The sequence below is a fragment of the Oryctolagus cuniculus genome, chromosome 6 (genome assembly GCF_051225735.1).
Source record: "Oryctolagus cuniculus isolate XC-2025 breed Fujian yellow rabbit chromosome 6, ASM5122573v1, whole genome shotgun sequence".
NCBI lineage: Eukaryota > Metazoa > Chordata > Mammalia > Lagomorpha > Leporidae > Oryctolagus > Oryctolagus cuniculus.
In genome coordinates, this window is record NC_142872.1 from 6,147,038 (window position 1) to 6,173,245 (window position 26,208).

Sequence of the window (26,208 nt, forward strand, 5' to 3'; positions counted from 1 at the left end):
CACAGGTGGAGGATTAGCCTAGTGAGCCGCGGCGCCAGCCTCTGAGAGAAATCTTTGCAGAACTTTGTTTGCAGTTATTTCTGAAGTCTAAGTTGCAAAGATACTCTTTTGTATTAAATTTGCTTCTAAATCTTTTTAGTTACAGGCTCTATGTTAAGGTGCATAATCTGCTTGAAATTAGTGTGTGTGTGTGTGTGTGTGTGTGATGTGGGTGTGTATTTCTTTAATGCAGATGTTCATGTTGTCCGTGACCCTTTGTTGGAAAGACATGCTTTTCCCACCAAGTTCCTTCGGCGTCATTGCTGAAAGGTGGCAGAGTCTTGGAAGCTGGCAGCGAGGCTCTGCTGCCGATTTCTCTGTTTTGCTCCATGAATCCAGCTGTTGACCTGCCTGTTGATCGTCTGCAACCCCAGCTTCATAGTGAGAGTGAAAAGCTGGTAGTGGAAAACCTCTGAACTTTATTCTCTTAAAGTGCTGCTGTTATCCCTGGTTCTTCCTGTTTCAAGTAGATTTCAGCGTCATGGCTTCAGTTTCCCCGACAATGTAGCATTGGACTGGAGACTTCATTGACTCCTTAGATGGAGGGTTGTGTCCCAGCAGTCTGGCGCCTTCCAATCCATTAACTTTATGTGTTTCTTCATTTATGTTTACATTAATTTCTTTCATGAATTCTTTGTACTTTTCAGTATAGAGGATCTTAATGCTATGAAGCTTGTTCCTAAAAATTGTATGTGTTCTTGCACAACTGTCGGTGGAATCATTTTTCTAATTTCATTTTCAAACTGTTAGCTGCTATTATATAATGATATGTCTTATTTTTATATATTAACCTTAAATCTCTCATTCTTGCTACTTTCATTTATACTTGTCTAGTAGTTTGTAATCCCTATAGGATTTTCTTTATATATAATCTTTGTGTTATCTGCAAGTAGTGATAGTCTTACTTACTTGTTTCTGATGCTTATCCCTTTTATTAGGTTTTCTTACTTTACTGCAGTGGCCACAACTTTTCGGTGTGATGTTGAGTACAAGCTTGGAGAGTGGATAGTATCGGCTTGTTCTGTCACTTAGGGGAAATGAATTAAAACACTATCTTTAAATATAATGCCAGCTGCAGGTTTCTCAAAGGTGCCTCCATCAGAACAAGGGGCATCCTTTCTATTCCTGGTTCGTTGAGAACATTTTATTTTTGATCCTGAAGGGATGCTGAATTTGGGAAAGTATTTTTTCCATATCTACTGAAGGAATCATAAGCTCTTTATCCATTATCAGCTGCAAAGAGTGAGTCATACTTACTTTTAAGTGTTGCATTAGCCTGGCATTTCTGGAATAAACCTGAATGGATCACGATATCTTGGAATTTTTATGCATGCCAATGCTAAGAACTTCTCTTCCTGAGTTCATGAGTGTTCATTGGCCTATGGTTTTCCTTCTGGAATATACTTGTCACTTTTAGTGTCAGGATTATGCTTGCTCATAAACTAAGTTTGGAAGTGTTCCCTCCGTCCCTGTTTTGAGAAAGTTTATGTAAGATTATTGTTGCTCCTTCCTTAAATATTTGAAAAATTATTCAGTAGAACTCTCTTGGCATGCAGTTCACTCTGTGGAAAAGTTTTAAACTCTGAATTCTAATTTTTGATATAAAATTATGCAGATTTTCTCCTTCATCTTTTGCCAATTTTAGTAGTTGTATTTTTAAAGAATCTATCAATTTTACATAAGTGTTGAATTTGTTGTATAAAATTGTTCATAATGTAATCTTTTGTAGCAGTCTTTTGTAGGGTCTTAGTTATAAGCCCTCTTTCATTACTGATATTGGTAATCTGTGTGGTCTGTCTCTTTTAAAAAATCGACAAGACTAGCTTGAGATTTACAAGTCTTGTAGATATTTTCAGAGAATCCACTTTTTTGGATTTTTGTACTTTTCCTGGTTTTCCCTAATTTCAGTATTTTTGTTTGTTTTTTTCTCCCTTTTATTTACAGTGAAATTGATTTTTTATTCTTTATGTAGATGGTAAATGTTAGAAAATCTAGCCAGTGACCGGCACCATGGCTCACTTGGCTAATCCTCTGCCTGTGGCGCCGGCACACCGGGCTCTAGTCCCTGTTGGGGCACCAGATTCTGTCCCGGTTGCTCCTCTTCTAGTCCAGCTCTCTGCTGTGGCCTGGGAGGGCAGTGGAGGATGGCCCAGGTCCTTGGGCGCTCACTCGCATGGGAGACCAGGAAGAAGCACCTGGCTCCTGGCTTTGGATCAGCGCAGCGCGCCGGCCATAGAAGCCATTTGGGGGGTGAGCCAATGGAAGGAAGACCTTTCTCTCTGTCTCTCTCTCACTGTCTAACTCTGCCTGTCAAGAAAATGTAGCCAGTGATTTTAAGGATTAAGTTCTAGAAAAGGAGCCTGCTGGAGGGTGTACCCTGGACAGGGAGAGAGCTGGGGCTTGGACAGGGCTCTGGGGCTCAGTTCCACTTCTCTGGCTGGTTCTACTGCATTCTAGTGGCTGCTTCTACCGCATTCTGATGGCTGGTTCTACTGCATTCTGATGGCTGGTTCTACTGCATTCTGATGGCTGGTTCTGCATTCTAATGACTTTAATGTCTCCTTGTTTTTCCTAGGGATGGTCAAAAGCAGAGACCTCATGTTACCTGTTACAAAAGAATAAAGATGGTGTATTAAAAAAAAAATACCTCACTGATCAGTAATTGCTGTAAGTGGTTAGGACTAGAGCCTTGCTTTTCTTGGTGAGGGATTAAAAAATGATTCCATAATTAAAAACTCAAAAATGTTTTCAGATTGGCAGCAGTGTTAATAAATACTTGGAAGTCTTGAGCAAGTAAAGCAACTTAGCCAGGATCAAAATATCATAAAAAGGTGTATAGAAAAAAAGATGGAATTACAAGATACATTGATTGCAATTCCTATACTCATGAGCAAACTCTTCCCTGCTTCTTAATAACTGTTGGGAAGTTTGCCATGCCCGTAATCAGAACGCTAGGCTCATATTTAAGAATATATGTTGATGTTTTAAAGGCTGAGTCGTGGCCGGCGCCGCGGCTCACTAGGCTAATCCTCCGCCTAGCGGCGCCGGCACACCGGGTTCTAGTCCCGGTCGGGGCGCCGGATTCTGTCCCGGTTGCCCCTCTTCCAGGCCAGCCCTCTGCTGTGGCCAGGGAGTGCAGTGGAGGATGGCCCAGGTGCTTGGGCCCTGCACCCCATGGGAGACCAGGAAAAGCACCTGGCTCCTGGCTCCTGCCATCGGATCAGCGCGGTGCGCCGGCTGCAGCGCGCCGGCCGCGGCGGCCATTGGAGGGTGAACCAACGGCAAAGGAAGACCTTTCTCTCTGTCTCTCTCTCTCACTGTCCACTCTGCCTGTCAAAAAAATAAAAAAAAAATAAATAAATAAAAAAAAGGCTGAGTCGTAATAACAAGCCAGGAATTCTCTTATTTTAGGATTAACTGAGACAAATGATGCGCAATGCTTCCCACTGCCCTGGCTCAGGGTAGGCCCCTTTGTCCTCACCAGGGTAACCATATTTCTGAGCTTTTGACTTTATCCCTAATGAAACTCCTTTTCTGTGTGATTTTATGATAGATGCACTATTCCCTCAGAATAAATTTATTGTTTTTGTAACATGCCTGTGCATGACTTAGCAGAAATGGTTTAACTTTCTGTTATACAACGGATATTTTTAATTATAAGGAACCATAAATCCACTCAGTTCCAGCAAGGTCATTTTCAGCGCTTTGATGAAATGCTGCAATATAAGCCTTAATTCCAGTTTGTGGAGGGCCTGGTGCCTGTTGGTGAGTAGAAGTTGTGATATTTTGTCGGGGGTTCACCAAGGTGGAAGGAAAGAGGAGGAAGCACGCAACAGTGGAAAGTCGAGCTCCTTCAAGGCCTGCTGCGCCTTGAACGTGCCTGGATGTGCCTGTCCTGGTCAAAGTTGCTTAGCATTTCTTGGCCTATTTTCTGTCCCTACCCCACTCCCCTTCCCAATTTTTTTTAAGTATAATTATCAAATCAAAGATTCTGTCCTGGTCTGTGAATACCACTAGAGGCTTAAGACAATCTTAAACGATAACAGTTGATTCAGTAGGGAAAAGAGACTTGCATTTTATCCATCAGCAGAGTTTGGATGATTGCTCAGAACTCCAGGAAGCTGACCAGAGGCAGTGGCAGTGCCCCTCTGGGTCTGGGCGGAGCGTCTGGTCTGCCCTTTTCCAATGCTTCTGTTCAGGGAACATTCTGGAATGTGACGATCAGGGAGGTGCTGGGAAGTTGTGACTTGCGAGTGGATGGAGTCCAAAAAGGAGGCCTAAGTTTCTAACTAGAGTGAGTGCCATCAGCTTCATGTTGTTCATTTGCATCTTGTGTGGTGTTGATTCATCAGATCTTAGCAAAGGTGCACTTCCTACCTCCTTCCTTTAACTGCTGAACTGTGCAATGTCTGTAGGTTTATAAGCCGTTTCTTAGTGGAAGATTACCATGGGTTCTATGACCAATTATGGTAAATAAGTTCACATCTGCAGGCATTTTTTGCCAACAATCTGGTGTCATCAGATAGTTCTGGTAATTTGGGCACAGAGTGGCAACCCAGCAAATCCAGAGGTGAGATCGCTGGATTGTGTTCCATTCTACTTAGAAAGGCCTTTGCCATGCCAGCTCATCCGAGGTCAGGATAAGAAGACGAGGAAAGACAGTAAAAGTGAAGATGGAGAAGTGAGGTGCCGTTTTTAAGTCAACATGGGAGAGTGAACTGATGCAAGAAACGTCTCTCCTGTCTCAGGCATTTCAGAAACTGGGTACAACACTGACAAACAGTCACTAATCCACAGAGCTGGGGATGAAAGGAAAAGGAGGAGGGTCCCACCCAGAAAGAGCAGAGTGTCGTGAGGATGGGGACTGTGCCGGACAGGAAGTCCCAGGGTGTCCGTGGTGGTCTTCCCGCCCACGCTGTGACTTCACGTCCACTTCTCGGAAAGCAGCAGTGAGAGGGACCATGTATTTGGAAATCGTGAACCATAAAAATCGAGAAGAAACAAACTGTAAGCTGTGAGATTTTGACCTCCCCGATGGAGGTGGCAGGCTCAGCGGGGGTTAGAGAAGGCACAAGACAGCCCTTCACGCTGAGGGTTTCCATGCCGTGTCTCCATGGTGTCAGCTGCTTCTGAGAGGGAGGCCACAGCTTCCCAGCCATTAGTAAGGCCAGTGTCACCTTAGTGGCAGGCTTGGTAGAATACAGAAGTCAAATCACAAGGCAGTCTGCGCACAGTATTGGTGAACAGATCCTGAATACAGTGTTGGTGCCTCCACCTAAGAAATGCTTACAGTGGGCCAGCACCATGGTGCACTAGGTTAATCCTCCGCCTGTGGTGCCAGCATCCTGTATGGGCGCCAGTTCTAGTCCCAGTTGCTCCTCTTCCAGTCCAGCTCTCTGCTGTAGCCTGGGAGTGCAGTGGAGGATGGCCCAAGTGTTTGGGCCCTGCACCTGCATGGGAGACCAGGAGGAGGCACCTGGCTCCTGGCTTCGGAATCAGCACAGCTCTGGCCGTTGCAGCCATTTGGGGAGTGAACCAACAGAAGGAAGACCTTTCTGTATCTCTCTCCCTCTCTCACTGTCTATAATTCTTCCTGTCAAATAATTAAATAAATAAAATATTAAAATAATGCTTACAGTGAGCTGCGCCTCTGCCCTTGTGGAGGTTACCAGACACCGTGGCAGTGGAGTGAAGTTGCTGGGTGGCGTCAGGTCGGAAAGTCCGCGTTACAGGAATCTGAGGGGTGAGTTGGCCCAGGGATTCTGCGTCTCCATTCGAAGGAGGAGGGAGGGGAACCCACACACATTGCCTGGGCGAGGCCAGGGCCCGGGAGGCTTCTTTGGAGCTGCTGACCGCGGCCCAGGCGCAGACTGCGAGAGCCGGCTGTCTGGGAATGTGGGGAGAGGGTCCCTGCCTCTCGGGGCTGGACGCACGGCAGCCAGGTTCTTTGAGGCTGACGCACACAAGCCAGAGAGAGGGCTGTGGGTTGAGCAGCCACTTTGTCGCCGGCTCCTGGAGAGAAGCCCCTGTCCGCTTCCCCTCCAGGTGCCTTTTGGGGAAGTTGCTCTGACGGACACGGCCAGCTCTTGCTCCTGAGCTCGAGTACCCCGGCCGTCGTGTTTGATGAAAGGCACTGCCCAGTGTTTGCGTTACTGAGCCGCAGTCACGTCCTGGCCGCCGCCTGGAGGGCCCCTCACGCGTGCTGTCAGTGGCATGTTACACGCCACGTCTCATTTTACTCCTGCAGGTGACAGATCGCACGGAGGTAGGACAGGTTCTGCCGGCTTAGCCCTGGGGCTGCTCCTTCTCCATGAGTGCGTGGACAGGGTCTTCAGCTTCTCACTTGCTCCTCCTCTCCTTGTGGAGAGCTCCCTGTGGGCAGGGCAGTGCCGTCTCGCTGGTTTCTCTGAGGAAGGTTCCGTGGGCTGCTGCAGGCTCATCGGGGTGGCCCCTGTAGGATGTACGTAGGCTTTGGGAGGCCCACCAGCAAGCGTCGTCGCTGGGGCTCTGACGGAGCAGGCACTTGCGGCTGCTACATGTGGGCCTGCGTTAGCCTGGGGATAACCTGCACCTGGGGCAGAACACTCCTTACGTGTTTCCATCACAAGATGTGACGTGCAAAGGACGCGCATCAGTCCGTGTTCTTCCCTGCACAGGTGTGCATCTCTCACGATGCCTTTATGCAATGCCATACAGCCGAGCTGCAGGCTCCTCCGAGGCTGCTGCTGTGGGCGCTTCACTTTCACCTCTAAAAATTCATTTTGTGAATCTTGTATTCACATGGAAAATCTGTACATTCCTGTGGGATACAGCGCAGCATTTTAGCACGCATGCGCAGCGCGAGCGAGTCACGCCAGGAAGTGAGTGACCCTTCCGTATCCTTTATCACACGCCACAGTCCGCCAGGTGATTGTCGAGATTTTTCACTCACTCACTCTGTCCGTTGGATTAGAGTTGCTGTAATTAAAGGATGTAAAAACAGAGGAGGGGCTGGTGCTCTGGCGTGGTAGGTTAAGCCTCTGCCTGCAGGGCTGGCATCCCATATGGGTGCTGGTTCGAGTCCTGGCTGCTCCTCTTCTGATCCAGCTCTCTGCTATGGCCTGGGAAAGCAGCAGAAGATGGCCCAGATGCTTGAGTCCCTGCACCCGCGTGGGAGACCCGGATGAAGCTCCTGGCTTCGGATCAACACAGCTCCAGCCGTTGCAGCCATCTGGGGAGTGAACCAGCAGATGGAAGACCTTTCTCTCTGTCTCTCCTTTTCATTGTTTGTAACTCTACCTCTCAAATAAATAATTTTTTTTTTTTAAAAAAAGAGGAAGATACAAATTTAGCAAATATGTCCCATGATGTATCTGGGATCCATACTAAAGCAAAATGTTGTTCATCTGAAATCTGGATTTAACTGGATGCCCTTTGACCTGGCAGGTGCCTCTGGGACCCTTTCCCTTCCTCCCCCAGGCCTGGCTGTGTGCCCTGAGTGTCTATGGTTTGGCTCAGAGCATGGCCAGGTCATCAGGGACACAGCTGAGTGCCGAGACCCTCACACGCTCCGTGCAGCCGCTGCCCAGGGGGAGCCCATGTGCTCAGCCAGATCACCAGCTGTGTGCCAACACAGCCACTTGATTCTTTTAGCAAGTGCTCTGCACACTCCTCTCGTAAAACTTGCCTGCTGGGGCCGGTGGTGTGGTGCAGCCAGTTATGCCAGTGCTGTAGTGCTGGCATCCCACATGGCTGCCAGTTCCAGTCCTGGCTGCTCCGCTTCTGATCCAGCTCCCTGCTCGTGAGCCTGTGGAAGCAGCAGAAGACGGCCCAAGTACTAGGGCGCCTGCCACCATGTGGGAGACCTGGATGGAGTTCCTGGCTCCTGGCTTCTGCTTGGCCGGGATTTGGCTGTTGTGGCCATTTGGGGAGTGAACCAGCAGATGCACACTCTCTCTCTCCCCCTCTCCCCCTCCCTCCGTCTCTCCCCCTCTCTCCCCCCCCCTCTCCCCCCTCCCCCTCTCTCCCCCCCCTCTCCGTCTCTCCCCCGATGCTCACAGAAGCTTCTAGATTGTATGTGCCTTTTTATTGCTGAGTTCTGTTTCTTCACTCGCTCTGAGTGCAAGTCCTGTATCTGATGCAGACTTGGGAAATGTCACCTATGCAGTGGCTTGTCTTCTCCTTCTTGATGACATTCTTGGTAGCACATACGTTTTTACTTTTGATGTACACTGAGTTATCTAGTTTTTTCTGGTTGCCACTTGTGCTTTGAATGTCTCTAGAAACCATCTGAATGTCGTTGAGAAACCATGGTCTGACCCGATCATGTGCCTTTTCCTCTAAGAGTTTCACACTTTTAGCTCTACTAGGTCTGTGTTGCGTTTTGGGTTAGCTTTGTGCCGAGAGTGAGGAGGGGACCTGACTTGATTGTCCTGGAGGTGTCTGGGCTCCTGCTTGGGTGGCCGCGTTGTCGGAGTGCCAGCTTCCTTGTTGGCCGTCTGCAGGTTGTCCTCGCCGTTGTTGGCAGTGCGTACTGGAGACTCCAGCTGGCGTCCTTCTCCCTGCTTCTGCCTTCCGTGCTGTCAGTTTCGCTTATTTTCGCCTTGGCTGCCTCAGGTTGGACCTTCCCCCTGTGCAGGAGTGGACACAGGGGCGGCCAGAGCCCACATGTGCTCGGCCCACACCCCGGCCACGGCCTCCTCCCTCCAGGGGCAGCTGGGTGGGGACGACAGGGTTGCCTGCCAGAGCAGATCTGTATCATGTGGCCGGGAGTCAGGGGCCGGGGATGAGGGATGCAGCAGCCTGCCCGTGCTGGGTGAAACTGAAGCTTCAGACGGCTTCCCGGGGCACAGGAAGTGGGTGTGGCCGACCGGCTGGGTCACTGCGCAAATGCCATCGACTCCGCGCCGAGAGTTTGTCCATTTTCTTGAATGAGTGTTTCTCCGTTTGCACAGTGAGGACGGTTTCCAAAGAAGGTGAATGACGCGTGATCGTTTTTTATAAAATTGTGCTGAGTTACAGGCTGCCAAGTCCCTTCATTCCCAACATCCTGTTCCCCTCCTGATTTGAAGAGAAAATTCTGGAATACAATCATTGCTTTTGCTTGCTTCTGTTTCCTCCCCCGTTTTTGGTTTACTTTGATCATTTATATTTATAAGGAGGTTATTTCAGTGCACTAGTAACATGTCATTGAATTATAGAATTTACATTCAATAACAAAAATCTCAGACTGCAATGTTTTAAAAAATTTAGAAGATTTTATTTATTTATATGAGAAGCAGAATTACAGACAGAGAGAGGGGGAGAGAGAGGTCTTCCATCCATTGGTTCACTCCCCAAATGAGGCAATAGCCAGAGCTCAACTGATCTGAAGCCAGGAGCCAGGAGCTTCTTCCTGGTCTCCCACGCAGGTGCAGGGGCACAAGCACTGGGGCCATCTTCTGCTGCTTTCCCAGGCCATGGCAGAGAGCTGGATCAGAAGAGGAGCAGCCGGGAAACCAACAGGGGCCCACATGGGCTGCCGGTGCTGCAGGTGGAGGCTTAGCCCACTTGCCGCAGCGCCGGCCCTGAGATTGTGACACTGAAGATCTCGGCACTTTGTGCAGGCCGACTGTCGCGTCCTCTGGAAGGCTGTTCACTGTGTTCTGCCCTCGTTATTCATACCTGAGTTAACACTGGTGCTGAGCGGCCACCTCTCAGCGCGCACAGGGTGCTCAGTTGTGTAACTGTGCCGGTCAGCCCGTGGCCTTTCCCTCTGGTAGCTGTGGCCTCTGTGATCCGGACAGAATTCGGATCAGCAAGACAGAACCGCTCACTGGTGGGAGGGTTTCCCCGATCATGCGAATCCAGCTGTGATCCGGCTGATTGTCCTCTGAGAAGGAGACGTTCCCACGTATTTGAGGAGCACACGGATGAGGACAGGCCCCTGCGTCCTTTTGATTCCACTCACTGCTGATTCCACACCATGCTGGGGACAGGACCCTAACCAAGGTCAGTGGTGTCATGGAGACCCTCTCCCTTCTCTTCTGAAAGTTCTAGAAGCTCAGCTTGTCACTGTGGGCTCCTGGCACTTTACGACGCTGTTTCAACCCCTAACCGTTTCTGAACCATCCTGGGGCTTCCTGTGGCACTCAGGTGTACCTAAGTGTCACACGTCGCATGTCAAGGAAGGTGGAGGCCATGTGCCCCTCCCCTACTCGCTTTCAGAGGGCTCTGAGTCTAGCCCTGGTTCTCGTTCTAGGCTAACAGGAAGGGAAGCCATAGAGCGAGCGAGGCAGGGCACGGCCCCCCCGCCAGCTGACAGACAGCAGGAAGAAGCCGGAGAGTGGGAGGGCAAATCAGCGGGAGGGTTCCTCTGTCTTTTCCCTTCTCGTTCGGCCACTGCTGCATCTGATCGAATGCTGTCCATCATTGTGGACGGGTGAGACTGACGCCAATCTAATGGATGTGTAACAGAGGATGAAGGATTTGCACCTCAACTTGAGGTTCCTTTTTTGAAAAAAAGAAAATTGAGAGTGTTTGCAAATAGGCTCCAAGGGGCCTGCACTGTGGCGTAGCAGGTGAGGCCTCCTCGTACTGTGCTGGCATCCCATATGGGCGCCGGTTCTAGTCCCAGCTGCTCTTCTTCCGATCCAGCTTCCTGCTATGGCCTGGGAAAGCAGAAGAGGACGGCCCAAGTGCTTGGGCCCTTGAACCTGCTTGGGAGACCTGGAAGAAGCTCCTGGCTTCAGATCGGCTCAGCTCCAGCTGTTGTGGCCGATTGGGGAGTGAACCAGCAGATGGAAGATCTCTCTCTCTCCCTCTCTGATTATAACTCTTCCTCTCAAATAAATAAATAAGATTAAAAATAGCAGCAGTGTGAATTGAAAACAATGAGGCTTGCTCACCATAGGTGGTGTAGGGGAGCAAAACAGTGGGGTTGTGACAATGCCAGTGACATCACAGCAGAGGCCCTGGTCACACCACCACCATCCCGGAGACCTCAAGAAAGGCCCCTGGGAGCAACTTAAATACAGTGCAATGAATAAGTACGTTTCCACTGAGGTTTAGAAAGAACAGCCTCTATTTTGCTTATAAGTATTCTTCCTCCACATTGTATACTGGATTTGGAACGTCCAAATCCTGATTGCTCTCGACAGCATGTTTAAAACCATAAGTAACAATCCTCGTAGTCTTTAAAACTCACCTAAGTCCCTCCCTTTCAAGTACGTATATCTGCTTCCCGCTATGATTAGGAGAGAGTGTGAAAAGCACAGATTTATTCTGCTAGTTTTTAAAAGTAGGAGAGTTCTTACGACACATAGTACTGCACCATAATTTCACGCTGTATCTGCTTTATTTTTGCATTCGAGGTTAACTTTCAAGAGTGAAGTTTTATAAAAACCAGTGGAGTCTCCTAGTGTGAGTTAGCCAGCGTCTGCTTCTTCGGTCGTGGTCTTCTCGTCCACTTGTTTTTGTCTTCAGTTTATAGAGTAAAACAACCTTGAAGGGCCCCTGCATCCAGTCTGAAGGAGGAGTGTTCTGAGCATGTTTTGCCACGAAGCCGTTTCTGCGCCATCAGCCGCAGGCTCCAAGCACCGGAGATGCCGGGTGCAAAGCCTCGGCCGCGCCTTCTTCCTCTGGGGTTAGCGCTGGCTCCTGGCCACACCCCCTCTGAGTGTCCTGGGCTCAGATGCTGCCCTGGAAGGCCTGCATTCCCACAGTGAGCCGGCCTCCCCCAGGGTCTGCAGCCGGCCCCTGTCTCCCTCCCTGCCCATAATTTGTCAGTGCCCAATCCCAGCCTTGCTTCTCCCGCCTTAGTGTTTCTCGGACACGCCCTTTCTCCTCTGCAGACCCTGTGCTCACTCTGGGGAGGGGTCTCCTCCCTCCTGCCTCCTTTCATGGTCCACAGGGCCACAGCTGCCCTCCACAGGACTCCCTGGTCCTGGCTCTCACGGGGCTGACGTCCGGGACTTGCCTCCCTCTCAGATTCCCACAGGCCCGGCCCCTCTGCACTGGCTCCTCCTGATTCCAGCCCCACCCCTCCACCCCCGCGCCATGTTTCTCACCCGCAGAATCCCTGCGCTCAGCCCACTCAGATGCACGGGACCCTGCGTTCGCCACACTGGTCTTGTCACTCAGTGGTCCTGCGGGCGTCTGTGATGGCCCTGAGTCTGCAGCCATGCTGGGTGGCCGGGGGTGGGGGTGGGGACTGGCCGCTGCCCTCAGGCCCAGGCTGTCCTTGGGCCATGGTGGGGTCTCTCCTGGAAGGTGTCCTCTGGTCCTGGGGACAGCGCTGCCCTGCCGGTGTGTGCGGCCAGGTCTGCACCAGCTCCTGAGCCTGTCGCCAGGGCAACATGGGGTGCTTTTGCAAAGCAGTGCCCGGCCCGCTCCAGCCAGTGAAGGAAGGCCTGGTGATGGGAATTCCAGCCAGCGCTTGCAGGCCTGTCGTGAGCCTAGGCTTCCCCTTGTGTGTGGTTTCTAAGCCTTGACACTTGAACCCTGCTGTGCCCCCGCCTCCGGAGGTGCCTGTCACCATCACTGGCTCCGTGTCTCCTGGCTTTGTCCTTGGGAGCTCATCAGCTCTCCCCACACCTCATCTCGCCCTCCCTCCCGGTCCCTCCCAGTTGTGCTTTGATTTTTGAAGACTGGCTTCTGCTCTGACCGCGCCGCTGAGACCGCTGGCTCCTGAGCCACCCGCCCTGTCTCCATCCTCCCTGTCCTTTTCCTGCACCTGGGCCCGTGTCAGTCCCTCCTCTATTGCGAGTCCCCGCCCCCGGGTGGCAACCTCCTTGGCTTCCTGTTCTCTCTCCCTCACTGCCTCCCCGTCCTCTGCCTGCTCCGTATTTGTCACCGGTCCCTTTCCTTCCTGCTCTTCCCTTCCTCCCTGAAGCGTTGCCACGAGTTGTAGACCTTTGAAAACAAGATAAATCCTTAAACTCTTTGCCCCGGGAGTTCAACTCAAAAGTGGGTCCGCACGTTCAGGGGATGAGGATGGGACACGTACATCCTTAAGCCAAGGAGCCAGCAGGAAGTTGCAAGATTCCCGACACACCTTCCTGTGGAATGGGGTGTGCTTAGAGCCATCATTGTAGGGAGATACTGTGTTTGTTGAGTCAGGCTTAGAAACTTTGTATCCAAGATTTCAAAGTAACTAACTGCTTTTTAAGAAAAATATTAATTTTAAAATTTATCTAGAAAGCCAGAGTTACATAGAGGGAGAGACAGAGAGATCTTCCATCCATTGGTTCACTCCCCAGATGGCCTAAGTGGCCAGGGCTGGGCCAGGCCAAGGACAGGAGCTTCATCTGGGTCTCCCATGTGGGTGCAGGGCCCAAGCACTTGAGACATCCTCTGCTGCTTTCCCAGGCACAGTAACAGGGCGCTGGATTGGAAGTGGAACGGCCGGGACACAAACTGATGCCCACAGGGGATGCTGGTGTCACAGACCGTGGCTTTACCTGCTGTATCCCCGTGTTGGCCCCAACCCAGCTTACTTCTAAAATCTCTGTCCAGTCATCTGTCCCCAGACACGACCAGACTTCCCTGTGAATCCCAGCTGCTTACTGCTGAGCCCCACGGTGCCACACACATCTGGCCGTGGGTGGGCCCATTTTCCCATCTCACCACGTTCAGTCTGTGTGATTGACAGGTGTCGCACCTGCTGGTCCGCCTACTCACATGTCTGTTTCCCTTCCCTGCTTCTGCTGTCGTTCACAGGCAAGAGCAGCAAAGGGGCTGTGCTGTGATGCTCGTGGGCCCAGGGGGGCCACACAGGGGGCGCCCTCCCTCCTTTCTGCAGACCCTGGGATCCGTGCTCGGCGTGTTCAGTCCCAACTTTGCATTTTGTGGGTTCAGTCAGAGATTCTGTTGTCCAAAATGCCCCCCACCACAGTGCTGAATTGCATTGCCGTCTCCAGTTCTGAGGCACAGGAGGCTGCGCGTGCCTCTGTGGGCAGCTCCTGGGCGGCGCTGGCTTGTGCAGAGAGAGAGGCCCAGGAGGTCCAGTGCTTGTTAAAGAAGGCGTCTGTTAACAGGAGCTCCCATGGGTGACCAGAGGCCGGCAAGGACCTAATCCTGTGCGTTTCCCCAGTGCCTCAGTGTTTCCTTAGTTCAGCGTTGCTGGTGACCTGATAGAACCAACTGTACATGAAGACTGTCAGGTTAGTCTTTTTTTTAAAAAAAAGGTTTGTTTATTTGAAAGGCAGAGTTAGAGAGAAGCAGAGAGAGAGAGAGAGATCTTTCATCTACTGGTTCACTCCCCAAATGGCTGCAACAGCCAGAGCTGGGCCAGTCCAAAGCCAGGAGCCAAGATCCTCTTCCGGGTTTCCCACGCAGGTGCAGGGGCCCAAGGACGTGGACCATCTTCCACTGCTTTCCCAGGCCATAGCAGAGAGCTGGATCAGAAGTGAAGCAGCCGGGACTTGAACGGGTGCCCATATGGGATGCCGGCACTGCAGGTGGCAGCTTTACCTGCTATGCCACAGCACTGGCCCCCAAACTATTTTTTTATAGCTCGCTGGCCTTTACGTCAGCAATAGTCAAGGTACCATGCTTTTCCTCATGTACACACACTGTTACTACCGGATCTGATTTTGAGTGGATTTTCCTACTCATATAACAAAATGAAAAAGATCTAGACATGCTACAGTGATTTTCAATGTGAAGCCCAGAGAAGCATCCCAGGACCCAAGAGCCAAATCACGCACATTGGTCATGGTGAGAAGCAGCTTCAGTTACCTGTGGTCAACCTCAGTTGGAAAATTCTAGAAAAAATTCCCATGTTTACAAGCGTGCCCTTCTAAGCAGCGTGAGGCAGCCTCTCACCATCCTGCTCCATGCTGCCCAGAAGCGGATGATCCCTGGGCTCAGTGCGTCCGTGATGTTCATGCTCCCCCATTAGTCCCTTGGTGGCCGCCTCAGTTACCCCGGGACTGTCGTGGTGATGCAGTGTTGTGTTGGGCGTGCCCTTGTCTTACTTAATGGTTGCCCCGGCATGTGAGAGCCAAAGACCAGCCGCCAGGTGCTTCCTGTAGGCAAAGGGTGGCAGCTTTGTAGCTTGTTCCATAACTCAGCACAGCGTAGTCACGTAATTGTTCATTTTCGCTATGGTTCCTCAAGTTGTTTATCTCTTACTGCGCCTGTGGTGCAAGGTAAACTTTATCTTAGGTGTATGTTTATAAGAAAAGCAGCCTTCACAGAGTGTGTCTGGGTTCAGCCATCCCCTGGGGGCTTGGGAGCGGGTGCCCTGTGAGTACCTGTGGCCGGCGCCCAGTGATGAGAATCTCCAGGATGCCTGCCCCCCAGGAGCTGCAGCAAGGTCTCCCCTCATGGCCCCCTGGCTTCGGGTTCCATTCGCTCTCTCTGGAGCACCAGGGAGGTCCTGGGTGTTACAGAGCTGGCACGTGGCAAGGTGACTGATGGCGAGTGTTGTCTTCTCATAGGTGGGAGAAAATCCCGTGAACCGTGTTTATTTGGGAGATGCACAGACAGCGGTTATCCGCTGGTTCACTCTCCAGACACCCCAGTTGGCTAGGGATGAGCTAGAGCTAGTGTCCTGGGCTGGGAATGCAGTCCAGGTGTCCTGTGTGGTTGACAGGGACCCACTGCACGTTAGCAACAAGCAGGGGCCAGGAGAGACCCAGGTGCCGTGGTGTGGGCAGGGGGCGTCTCAGCACGGAGCTGAGTACCTCTCCTACAGAGGTTTTGAAGTCGGTTGTACTTGGAGTGATAACCCTGTCGGTTAAATTGCTGGTGAAGAAACATGGCAGCGAAACTATTAAAAGTAACTTTTGGTGAGTTATTTTCATTTAAATGTTAATCTTCTTTTATTGAAAATATATCTTGGATGGTTACTTGGCCATAAAAAGGAATGAAGTACCAATACTGTGCTAAAACACTGCTAAACCTTGAAGACTCTGTGTTAAGTGAGGAAAATTAGTTACAAAAGACCTCTTGGGACATAAGCACTTTTATGTGAGATGCCCATAATTGGTACATTTATCAAGACAGGAAGAAAAGTAGTGATCGCCTGGGGCTGCAGGGCTGGGGAGGAAATCGGTGGTGGTGCCGGCGGGGCCGGCATTTTCTTTTGGGGGGAATGAAGGTGCTCTCAGGTGAATTGTGAGTGAACGACCTTTGGAATATACTGAAGAATAGTTTGTATCTATCTCTATATATAATGAAGATGTCTTTATCTGAAGGAGAGAGAGAGGCAGAGAGATCTTCCATCTACTGGTTCCCTCCCCAAAAGGCTGCAGAAACCAGGGCTGGGCCAGACTGAAGCCAGGAGCCGAACTCCACCTGGTCTCTCACACGGGTGCAGCAGCTGCCCAAGCACTTGGGCCATCCTCTGCCGCTTTCCCAGGTGCATTAGCAGGGAGCTGGATAGGACGTAGAGCAGCCGGGACTCATGGGATGTTGGCATTGCAGACAGCAGCTTAACCCATGTCCGTTAATTATATATTTTAAATGGGTGAGTTGTATTGGATGTGAATGTCCCAGTACAGGTGTTATAAAATGCTCTTAATTTAAGACAGGAAATATGAATCACAGTGTATCCACACCCACCTGAATTTCACGTATACAGACTGTGACCAGAGCTGCCACGGCCGTGGGAACTCAGGCCAGCTGCCCTTTGGAGCCTCTACAAAACCACCTTGGCAGTGGAATTCAGAAACCAAAATGACTGGAGGGACATCTGAGCGGGGACACTGGGTAGCATGGAATACGCGCTCACCTTCAGTAGGAAGACCCAGTGGTTGTCATGGTCACGTGGCCACCGAGCCTGTGGAGTGCGGCCAGCCCTCGTGTCCTCACCCAGCTCAACGGCAGCCCCTCACCTGCAGAGCTTGTCTGCTTTGGGTGATGGATGATGCTTCGGCTGCTCGGACAGTGCAAATGCAGCGAGTCCCATGCGACACGGGGGAGGACTGGTGACCGCGGCTGGGAGTGACGGGCCAGCCCTCACCCTGGGTGCTGGGGGCAGGAAGGAGAGGAGAAGCGGGCTTCTCGGGGGTCCAGGAGCGACGGGCCCTGCAGCTCTCCAGGCCCGGCCCCACTGCCAGTGTCGTGCAGGCGTCGCTGCTGCTGTGGTCCTTCCCCACGCGATGTCGGGGAGGTGGCACCAGGCTCCTTGGAGACTGAACGGCTCCTTTCTCTTTGCACAATGCGTCTTGCGTGGTTTTTCTGTGCGGAAATGACAGAAGTTTAAAATCTTCCCGCAGCCCCCACCTGCCTCCTAGAATCCCTCCCGTCGGCCCGTCCCCCCGTTTCTGTTGCCCTTAGCCGTCCGGTCCTCCAAGGAAGAGGCCCTGCGAGCTTCTGTTTGGTTTGTTTCTGTGATTTATAATTCACGTTGCTGGGACGGCTTTCCTTTAACCTCACCTTTGATGGGTAGCTCGGCGGCCGAGAGGAGAATTCTGGGTACCGCATGCTGAGAGCGTGTCTTCCTCTCTTCCAGCTCCCTGCTGCTGAGGGTCCCCCGTCCTGTGTGTGACCTGTGCCGCGGCTGCCGCCCTGGCCGCTCCGCAGGCTGCCGGCTCTGTCTCCAGCGTCCAGGGAGCTCCCGCCTCGTGTCCAGGTATGGGCTTCTCTGGGAGCCGTTTTTCTTCCTTGCGGTGACGTCTGTTGTTATCTATATTCAGGTGTTGGCGTTCTAGGCTAATCTTCTAATTTTGTTTTGTTTTTCCCATTTTTTCTAACTTTGGGGGTTGGTTCTGTCCTATAAAGATTGGCCTTTTCTCCCAACACTTCCTCAGATCCATTTCTTCACTCCATGTTCTTTTACTTCCTGCGTTATGGGGAAGCCTGGTGGGTGGAAACCTGGCTGTTAGCTTGCCACATGCATTAATCGGGGCATCCTTGGCGTCTTCTCTGTGTTCCTTGGAATTTTGTTACGACCACATTCTCCCTGTGGTCCGCTTGTCTTGGTGTCTCCATCTCATGCCAGGTGCGTTGTTTCAGTGTCTTTGGGTCCTCAGTGTTGGTCCTGGCTTAGGGGCGAGGCCTTCAGCAGCCCTGGGAGCTGCCGCAGGCAGAGCTGCAGGGCTGTGCGTGGGTGGAGCAGGTCCTCCCTGGACCCCAGAGTCAGGGCTGCTTCCTGAGTCTGTGAGTTCCCAGCACACAGAAGACTGGCAGCCTTCAAGCAGCCAGCTGGGCATGGAGGAGGGGGCTCTCACACGGAGACCCGCACTTGGGCGCCCGTGTGGCCTGCCAGCCCCTGCCTGCACCTGTGCCCGATTCACACCCAGCCCAGAGTCCCTCGGGCACCGCGTTGCCAGAGCTCCTGACGGAGGCTTCTGGGCAGACCTCACCCTCTGCTGAGGCCTGCCTCCCTCTCCTCTGCCTGCCCGCGTCACCCTCTGCTGAGGCCTGCCTCCCTCTCCTCTGCCTGCCCCGTCTGCTTTGTGCAGTGTGGGCCAGCTTGCTCTCTATCACTCTCAGTTTCCAGGATTTGTCTTTCTGATTTCCATCGCCAGTTACCTCTTCACCATCTGCCTTCTGGTTCCCATGTCTGCTGCCACTTCTCTTATGCTTCCTCCCCTCTGCTGTGCTCTTCGGTTTCAGAGTTTGTACTTTTCGCTTGTTTTTCTCCAGTTGTACCTTGGGAGACAGCGAGGGGCGGCGTTCCGTCTACGCTTACGCAGAAGCTCACTGCTGCGGCCCCCTTCATGGCAGCTCTCACTCCTTCCACGGTAGAGAGAAGAAGATAAAGGTACGACTAGCTACAGCAGCACAGCACTGACCTGTACTGTACGATGGGACTCAAGTTCAAATCCTTCTTCTCTCAGTTCATAGTTTCTGCAGTGGCTGAGCGGGTTTCAAAGCTTAAGGTTTATTTTTTATGCATATATTTTTAAAAATATTTGAGAGGAGGAGAGAGAGAGAGAAAAAGAGAGAGAGGGAGGATGAAATCAAGGGAGAGCTCCTGTTTGCTGGTTCACCCGTAAATGCCCACAGGGGTGGGGAGGCTGAAGCTGGGGGCGGGGCAGGAACTCCACGCAGGTCTCCCACGTCTGCAGCGGGAGCCAGCTTAGTTCAGCCGTTAGTGGGAGCCTAGGGTCAGGAGCCAGAGCCAAGAATGGGGCCCAGGAGCTCCAGTTACACTTCTTTTTTTTTTTTTTTTTGACAGGCAGAGTGGACAGTGAGAGAGAGACAGAGAGAAAGGTCTTCCTTTGCCGTTGGTTCACTCTCCAATGGCCGCCGCTGCAGCCGGCGCACCGCGCTGATCCGATGGCAGGAGCCAGGTGCTTCTCCTGGTCTCCCATGGGGTGCAGGGCCCAAGCACTTGGGCCATCCTCCACTGCACTCCCGGGCCACAGCAGAGAGCTGGCCTGGAAGAGGGGCAGTGGGGACAGAATCCGGCGCCCCGACCGGGACTAGAACCCAGTGTGCCGGCGCCGCAGGCGGAGGATTAGCCTGGTGAGCCGCGGCGCCGGCCCCACTTACGCTTCTAATATGGGAGACGCTGAGGCCTGCTCTTGGGAAGAGTTCCCCGTGATGGCTCCAAACAAGACCTCAGGTGCCAGCCACACGAACGAGGGATTCCCGAGGGGCAGGCAGCCCTGCGTGAGGCATTCCTCGCGGGTCCTCTCATTTCACCCTCGGGAGAACCTGTGAGACCAGCTCTGTGTCTGTCTGTGCTCAGTGTATAGATGAACGGCTGGGTCGCCGGCAAGGCAGAGCCCCGTACGGACAGTGCCGGGGCCCTGGGTCAGGGCAGCCAACGGCTCCTGTTAGTCCGTGTTCTGGCGGGACTTCCAGCCTGGCGGTAAAGACGCCAGTTAGGAGGCCCATGTAGGAGCACTGGCCTCATCCCTGGCTAGGACTCCTGATCCCTGGGAGGCAGCGGTGATGGCTCAGGCTGCTGGGTCCCTGCCCCCCACCTGAGAGACGTGGGTTGAGTTCCTGGCACCTGACTTTGCCACCCCCTCGCCCCCCCAGCTGTCATGGGTATTTGGGGATTAAATTGGTGGTAGGGTCTCTCTCTGTCTCTCTGCTTCTGAAGTAAGTAAATCAAAGTGTTCAAAGTCTAAAAATATTTTAAGCTTTGTGTGCTTTATAGTCTGCGTTTGCCTCTGTAGCATGAAGACACGCACAGACACTATGTGCAGAATGAACGTGGCTGTGCTCCAATAAAACTTTATTTGCAAAAGGAGGCGGTGGGCCAGGTGCAGCCTGCGGCCTTAGTCTGTATACTGCTTACTGCCTTGGACAATAATAACTTTGTTCAACGAGCAGAGTGATTGACGCCTGGTGGTGAAACTGGCTGTAGCCACAGCTGAGGTCGGGCGCTTCTCAGCCTCCAGTGGGTGAAGGGGCAGAGGTGGGGGCAGATCCCTGTGCCGGCGGCCGCCCCCTGCCCCGTCCCCCGGCTCCTGCAGCCCCGCCTCCCCAGCCATGCCTGCTTTCAAAGATGAAATCATGAAGATGGATTTGTGGCACCGCTGTCAGGGACTTGGACGGTGTGAGATACCCCCAGAGTCCTGAGCACTTTCAGTCCTCCGGTGCTCAGCCCTTCCCCCCAAACACCCTGTTTCTCCGAGGGAAAAACCTCAGAGCGACTTCAGTGCTCACCAAAAGCAGTGATTCAGTGGTGCCACCGGCGACTTTCATGTTACAGCCTCGTGATTTGGGTAACAGGAAGCAGATGGCACCATCAGTTCCAAACGTACAATATGGTCTCGTATTATGCGCTTGGATCCAAGACCAGAAGAGACGGTTACTTGTCACCTCCGCACAATCGGGGGCTGGAGAGGGCGGAGGACGGCACCGGTGCGTGACGGGGAGGCTATGCCTTGCCAGGCGGGGACTGGGGTAGGCTTGGGAAATGTTTGCACTGCTCAGAAAGACTTGGTTCACGGTTCGTCTTTGTGTTGCGCAGGGAGCCAGCGAGATCGCAGCCGCTGCAGGCTGAATGCCGGTTAGAACACAGGGCTGCGGAGTGTGGCCGGCATCCGAGGCTCAGGATAAAACCACAACAACTTTTTGTCTTCTCTGTCACAGTGAATAGGAGCGAAATTTCCAAAGGGTGATTTTACAGTGGAAGATGTGCTTTATGGTCAGCAGGGAGAAAGCAGGCGAGGGCTGCATAGGGAGCAGCAGGAGAGTTAGCTCTCTTTGAGAGCTGCATTCCTCTGTGAGCCCGGCTGTGGACTGACTCGCCTGCAAGGCGGGAGGGACCCGGCGCTGGGGGACAGTCCCGGCGCGTCACCACAGCAGCATCAGCGAGTCGGTTTAGAACCCGAGACTCAGCCTGCGGGAGCCAGACCTCCCTGCCTTGGTGTTCCCGCCACACCGTGCTCCCTGCACCCCTGTCCCCGACCCCCACCTCTGCAGGGAGACGCCCGGGGGGCCAGCATGGAGCAGATGCTGCCCCCAGTCATCTGCAGCCATCTGCAGCCTCGTGACTTGAGAACTAGCTCTTGAATGACTTTGTACCTTCAGGTTAGGGAGCGTGTGCGAGTTTGTACGCGAACGTCCCGTTTGGGCTCCAGGTCTTCAGCGCTTTTCAGTAGCTGGACTACGACAGAGAAATAAGCCTCCACCAGGGCTCCCCTGGCCAGCACTGGGAGCGGCCTTGTTAGCTGGCCTGTTCTCCACTGCCCTGGGAGGAATCCAGCTTGGGCATTTGAGGCTCTCACACCACTCACTCACTTTACTGGAAACATCGTGGGATTGGCCAGGACGCTGGCCTCAGCTGTGGCCCCCGCCTGGGGCCACACAACTTTCCTGCAGGGACTCTGTCTCCATCAGTGCAGCCTTTTTTTTTTTTTTTTTTTTTTTGCAAGAGTTGCAGAGAGAGGTAGAGATAGAGAGAGCGGTCTTCCATCCGCTGGTTCACTCCCCAGATGGCTGCAACAGCCGGAGCTGTGCCGATCCAAAGCCAGGAGCCAGCAGTTTCTTCCAGGTCTCCCATGTGGGTGCAGGGCCCAAGGACTTGGGCCATCCTCCACTGCTTTCCCAGGCCATAGCAGAGAGCTGAATCGGAAGTGGGGGAGCTGGGACTAGAACTGACGCCCATATGGGATGCTGGCGCTTCAGGCCAGGGTATTAACCTGCTGTGCCACAGCCGGCACCCGTCAGTGCAGTCTTGCCTCCCCAAGCAAGGGGAATGGTTTGGAGCTTGAACAGCCCGAGGGAGGTGAGGAGGGGTGACTCTTCCTGGGCCTTTGGTCGGGGCGAGGGCCCAGGGCCCTGCAGTCAGCCCAGCTGTGGACGCCCAGTTGACAGGAGGCAGTGGCCGTGCTCTGGGAGTCTCAGTGTCGTCCCAGAGGCCATCGTAAGATCCCAGGAAAGGGCGTCTCACCACTGGCCTGGGGCAGGGGCCTCCGGATCATCCCGGGTTCTCAGGCAGCAGGCAAATTGCCAGGCCGAAGCCTGGGTTCTGTTTTATAACAAAATCATGGTGGTGATCTCAGCAGATGCAGGAGAAGCAGCTGACAAAGCCCAGCACCAGGCCTCAGGAAGCTGGGGACAGAAAGGACAGCACTGAAGCCCACCCTGGCCCCAGGCTCACGGCTCCGGCCTCGCCTCGGAGGCGCACTCTGCCCCTCACGGCCGGCTGAGCTCAGGGGGTCCCTCTGCCTGCGTGGACAGAGCAGAAGGCTCCAGAGCAGTTTGGAGGTTTTTGCTCTTTTTTTGAACAACGTTATTTGTTTGAGAGAGAAGCAGGGAGAGAGACAGCACACATGCAGGAGAGCGCTCCCATCGGCCGGCTCACCTCTCAGATGCCACAGTGTCTCTGGATGAGGTCGTAGCCAGGAGGCGGGGACACAGTCCCGTCTCAGTCACGGCCGGCTGCCTCCCCGAGTGGGATCCGGAGTGGAGCCAGGACGTGACTCAGACCCTTGAGGAGGGGTGCAGCTGTCTCCACTGCGGGCCCGAGTGCCCCCTGCCCTGCCCACCGTGCTGCAGCTTTGCCCTGCAGGTCCTGGCTAATGCAGCAGGACCAGAAAAGGAAATCTAAGGTGTACGGGCTGAGAAGGAAGAAAGAAAACTGGCTTTGTTCACAGACTGCATGTTTGTCTATGCAGAAAACCCGAAAGAATCAGGAAAGTCAAAGCTTTGGGCACTAATAGGCAATTATGACAAAATCACTGGATGTGAGGTTAATGTACAAAGTCTGTTACTTTCCTGTACCGGCAATAAACAGTGAGGCAGGACTTGAGAGCTTGTGGCTTTTCAGAGTTGAAGGAAGACGTGGGTCCTCAGATGGCGGCCCAGTGGTGACCCGAGAAGGGAGAAGCTCAGTGCTGTGCAGTGTCTGGCAGTGTCCGCCTGAGCCTAGTGTGGCTCTTCCACTGAAAGAACAGTGGTGCACACTGCCTTTGACCGCATGGCTTATCAGGGTGGCCCAGGACCCTGGCCGGGTGTCCAGTGAGCGCTGGCTTTCTTGCTGTGTTTGTTTGCTCAGGGTGAGAATTGTGTAACTGTACCTTGTGTGGCAGGACAGAATGAGAGAATCTAACTGGGAATTGTTTTATATGTTTCTTGTGAAGTAGCAGAAATTAAGCTGCTGACTGTGGGCTTAATAATTAGTGATACAACATGCTTCAGAAAGTTTGTAGAAAATGGAATTTAAAGATAGTGATTTTTGGTGCACAGAAAGCTTGAAATCCGTGCATATGAGGGTCCTTCCAAAAGGTCCTGGAAATGCATATTTTGAAGAAACTGTGCATTGACTTTCACAATTTTGCACTGAAATCAGCTTGTCTTCTAACTCCGTTTTCCACAAACTTTAACAAAAAGTCCCTCATATCCTCCTACGTCAAAGAAGGTAACAGGAGAGTATCTCAAAATGCTGAGGCGTAACCCTGACCTGAGCTTCCGTGCAACACTGACTTGTCATCCGAGCGTGAGGACGACATAAAGAAAGTGTTGTACCAGCACTAACAGACCGTCCTCCTGCAGATTCTGTCTGGGAGAGCCGTGAAAGGATGGGCTCCAGCGAGAAGAAGAGCGAACACAAGGGATGGAGTGGGATGTGAGCAACAGTGGTGAGTAAACTGAACCGTGAAATCTACGTTTCATTCGAACGCAAACAGTGGTTTGTTTTACAAAACCCAAGTCAGGTCAGCTGGATTCGCTTCAGCTGGCTGTCCCTGTGAGGTCAGCTGTCTTTAATTTCAGTGACTTGTGCTTTGAAAAAGCATCTTAGTGCCTGTTTCTCTCAGTCGCCAACCACCGTGACACTCCGAAAATAAACGCTGCTCTAAAAGTATTTTCTGGGATGAGCAAGAGTACTCATTTAAAGTTTAATAATAGATTCTGAGGAGAGAGAGGAGCTTGGTGGGCTTAGGTATCAGAAGACACGTTGTGGTTTTAGCCATACCTTTAGCCAGCTGTGTTCTGGGACAAACGACTTCCGTGTGTTACCCCCAGTTTTCTCATCTGAGGCCAGGTGGTGCCCGCGGCCGCTGTGTGGCTGAGGTTAACACAGGATGCTGTGTGTGAGTGTCTGCTGGCCCTCCTCCCGTGTCTCCCCGTCCAGGAGTCCAGGAGCCAGGGCAGTGCTTGGTGCTCCTGTGCAAGGCCGAAGTAGCTGGTGAGCCGCCTGGATCTCCGTGCGGAAAGTTAGCAGGGATAAAAAAAAGGGGGGGGGAGTAGAGGACAGAGACCCGAGAATGTCAGAGGCCCAGGCAGGGCTCTCTGGGCGGCCTTGAAACACTTCCAGGGCCTGCTGAGCCTCGGAGCTGCCAGCCGCGGGAGGGCTGCATGGGCAGACGGTGGGCCTCAAAGGGAAAAGGTACTGGAAGGCCTCTCCCAAAATGCCGCGCGGCTGCAGGGGAGTCTGACACCCTGAGCACGAATGACCAGGGGATGAGGGCACTGATTTTCCTCCATCTCAGTGTGCAATGAAATGCACTCAGCGCACGGGGAGCAGCCCGGGGGACGCTGCACTCTCCAGGGGGAGGGTGGGTCTTCCGAATTAATGAGTGGGCTCAGCACAGTTCCAGTGCAGAGAGCCAGGTCCTTGGGCGGTCTGTAGGAGGAAGCAGAGGTTTGAAACAAGCTGTTTCGAGGACCCTCTCAGCATCTGCCTCTCTGAGAACTCGGGGTGAGCCTTGAGTGGCACCGGGGTTCCCTGCTGGGCCGTCGGACACTGGACTCTCGGGTTAAAGTTCCTCTGCACAACGGCAAGCAGCGCCTTGGTTGAAATGGGGACGCGTCACCTCGCTGCGTGCGTACGCTGGGCGGACGCACACCTTCCCTCCCGGGGCCTGGGACGCGTCCCCTCGCTGCGTGCGTACGCTGGACGGACGCACACCTCCCCTCCCGGGGCCTGGGATGCGTCACCTCGCTGCGTGCGTATGCTGGACGGACGCACACCTTCCCTCCCGGGGCCTGGGCGCTGGACGGACGCACACCTCCCCTCCCGGGGCCTGGGGTGCGTCACCTTGTTGCGTGCGTACGCTGGACGGACGCACACCTTCCCTCCCAGGGCCTGGGATGCGTCACCTCGCTGCGTGCGTATGCTGGACGGACGCACACCTTCCCTCCCAGGGCCTGGGCGCTGGACGGACGCACACCTCCCCTCCCGGGGCCTGGGACGCGTCCCCTCGCTGCGTGCGTGTGCTGGACGGACGCACACCTCCCCTCCCGGGGCCTGGAATGCGTCACCTCGTTGCGTGCGTGCGCTGGACGGACGCACACCTTCCCTCCCAGGGCCTGGACGTGCTTTCTGTACTTGGGTGCTCCTGACCCCCTGTTGGTTCCGAGTAGCCTCAGAGGTGGCCTGCAGTGCCACCCAGGAGGAAGGGCCGTGCTCCCACGCGCTTGCCCCGCACCCGGCCGCTGGTCGCCAGCAGGGTCCCAGGCTCTGAGCCAGTTTTCTCATCACCCCAGAAGGGCACAGCCACTTACCAGCAGTGATGGCTCAGGTCACCAGGCCTCTGCCACCCACAGGAGACACTGGTTCTGAATGGAGGAACGAGGTGGTTAAGACTGTGAAAATGTAGACGCCTGACTGAGGCACTCAGAGAGCCGGGACCCCGCCCTGTGAGGGGATACGTGGGCCTGGAGCCCAAATCTTTGAGGAGGGGTCGCCTGTGCAGCTGCAGCTGGGGTCTGCTGGGGCGCAGTGGTGTTGGTCCTGGGCTTGTGTGAGACAGGGCAGACTGCACTCGGTGTGCTGGGGGCCCACCTCGGGGGAGGCAGAGTGAGTGACGCTGAGAGCAGGAAGTGGCCTGGGAGTGCCGCGCCGGGCCT

The 26,208-nt window shown here is 53.4% G+C and overlaps 1 protein-coding gene across 4 annotated transcripts in view; it reads left to right on the plus strand.

Annotated features, from left to right (window-relative positions):
• KCNN2 (potassium calcium-activated channel subfamily N member 2) overlaps positions 1–26,208 on the plus strand; it is a 319,374-nt gene that overhangs the window by 66,360 nt on the left and 226,806 nt on the right. For 3 of the 4 annotated variants that reach the window (XM_089334806.1, XM_089334803.1, XM_051834539.3), the window contains 3 exons: positions 17,459–17,578; positions 18,595–18,712; positions 23,911–23,996. The gene's annotated coding sequence lies outside the window, so the exon portion shown is untranslated. The remainder of the gene's footprint in view (positions 1–17,458; positions 17,579–18,594; positions 18,713–23,910; positions 23,997–26,208) is intronic. The other variant, XM_089334804.1, reaches the window with a different exon arrangement.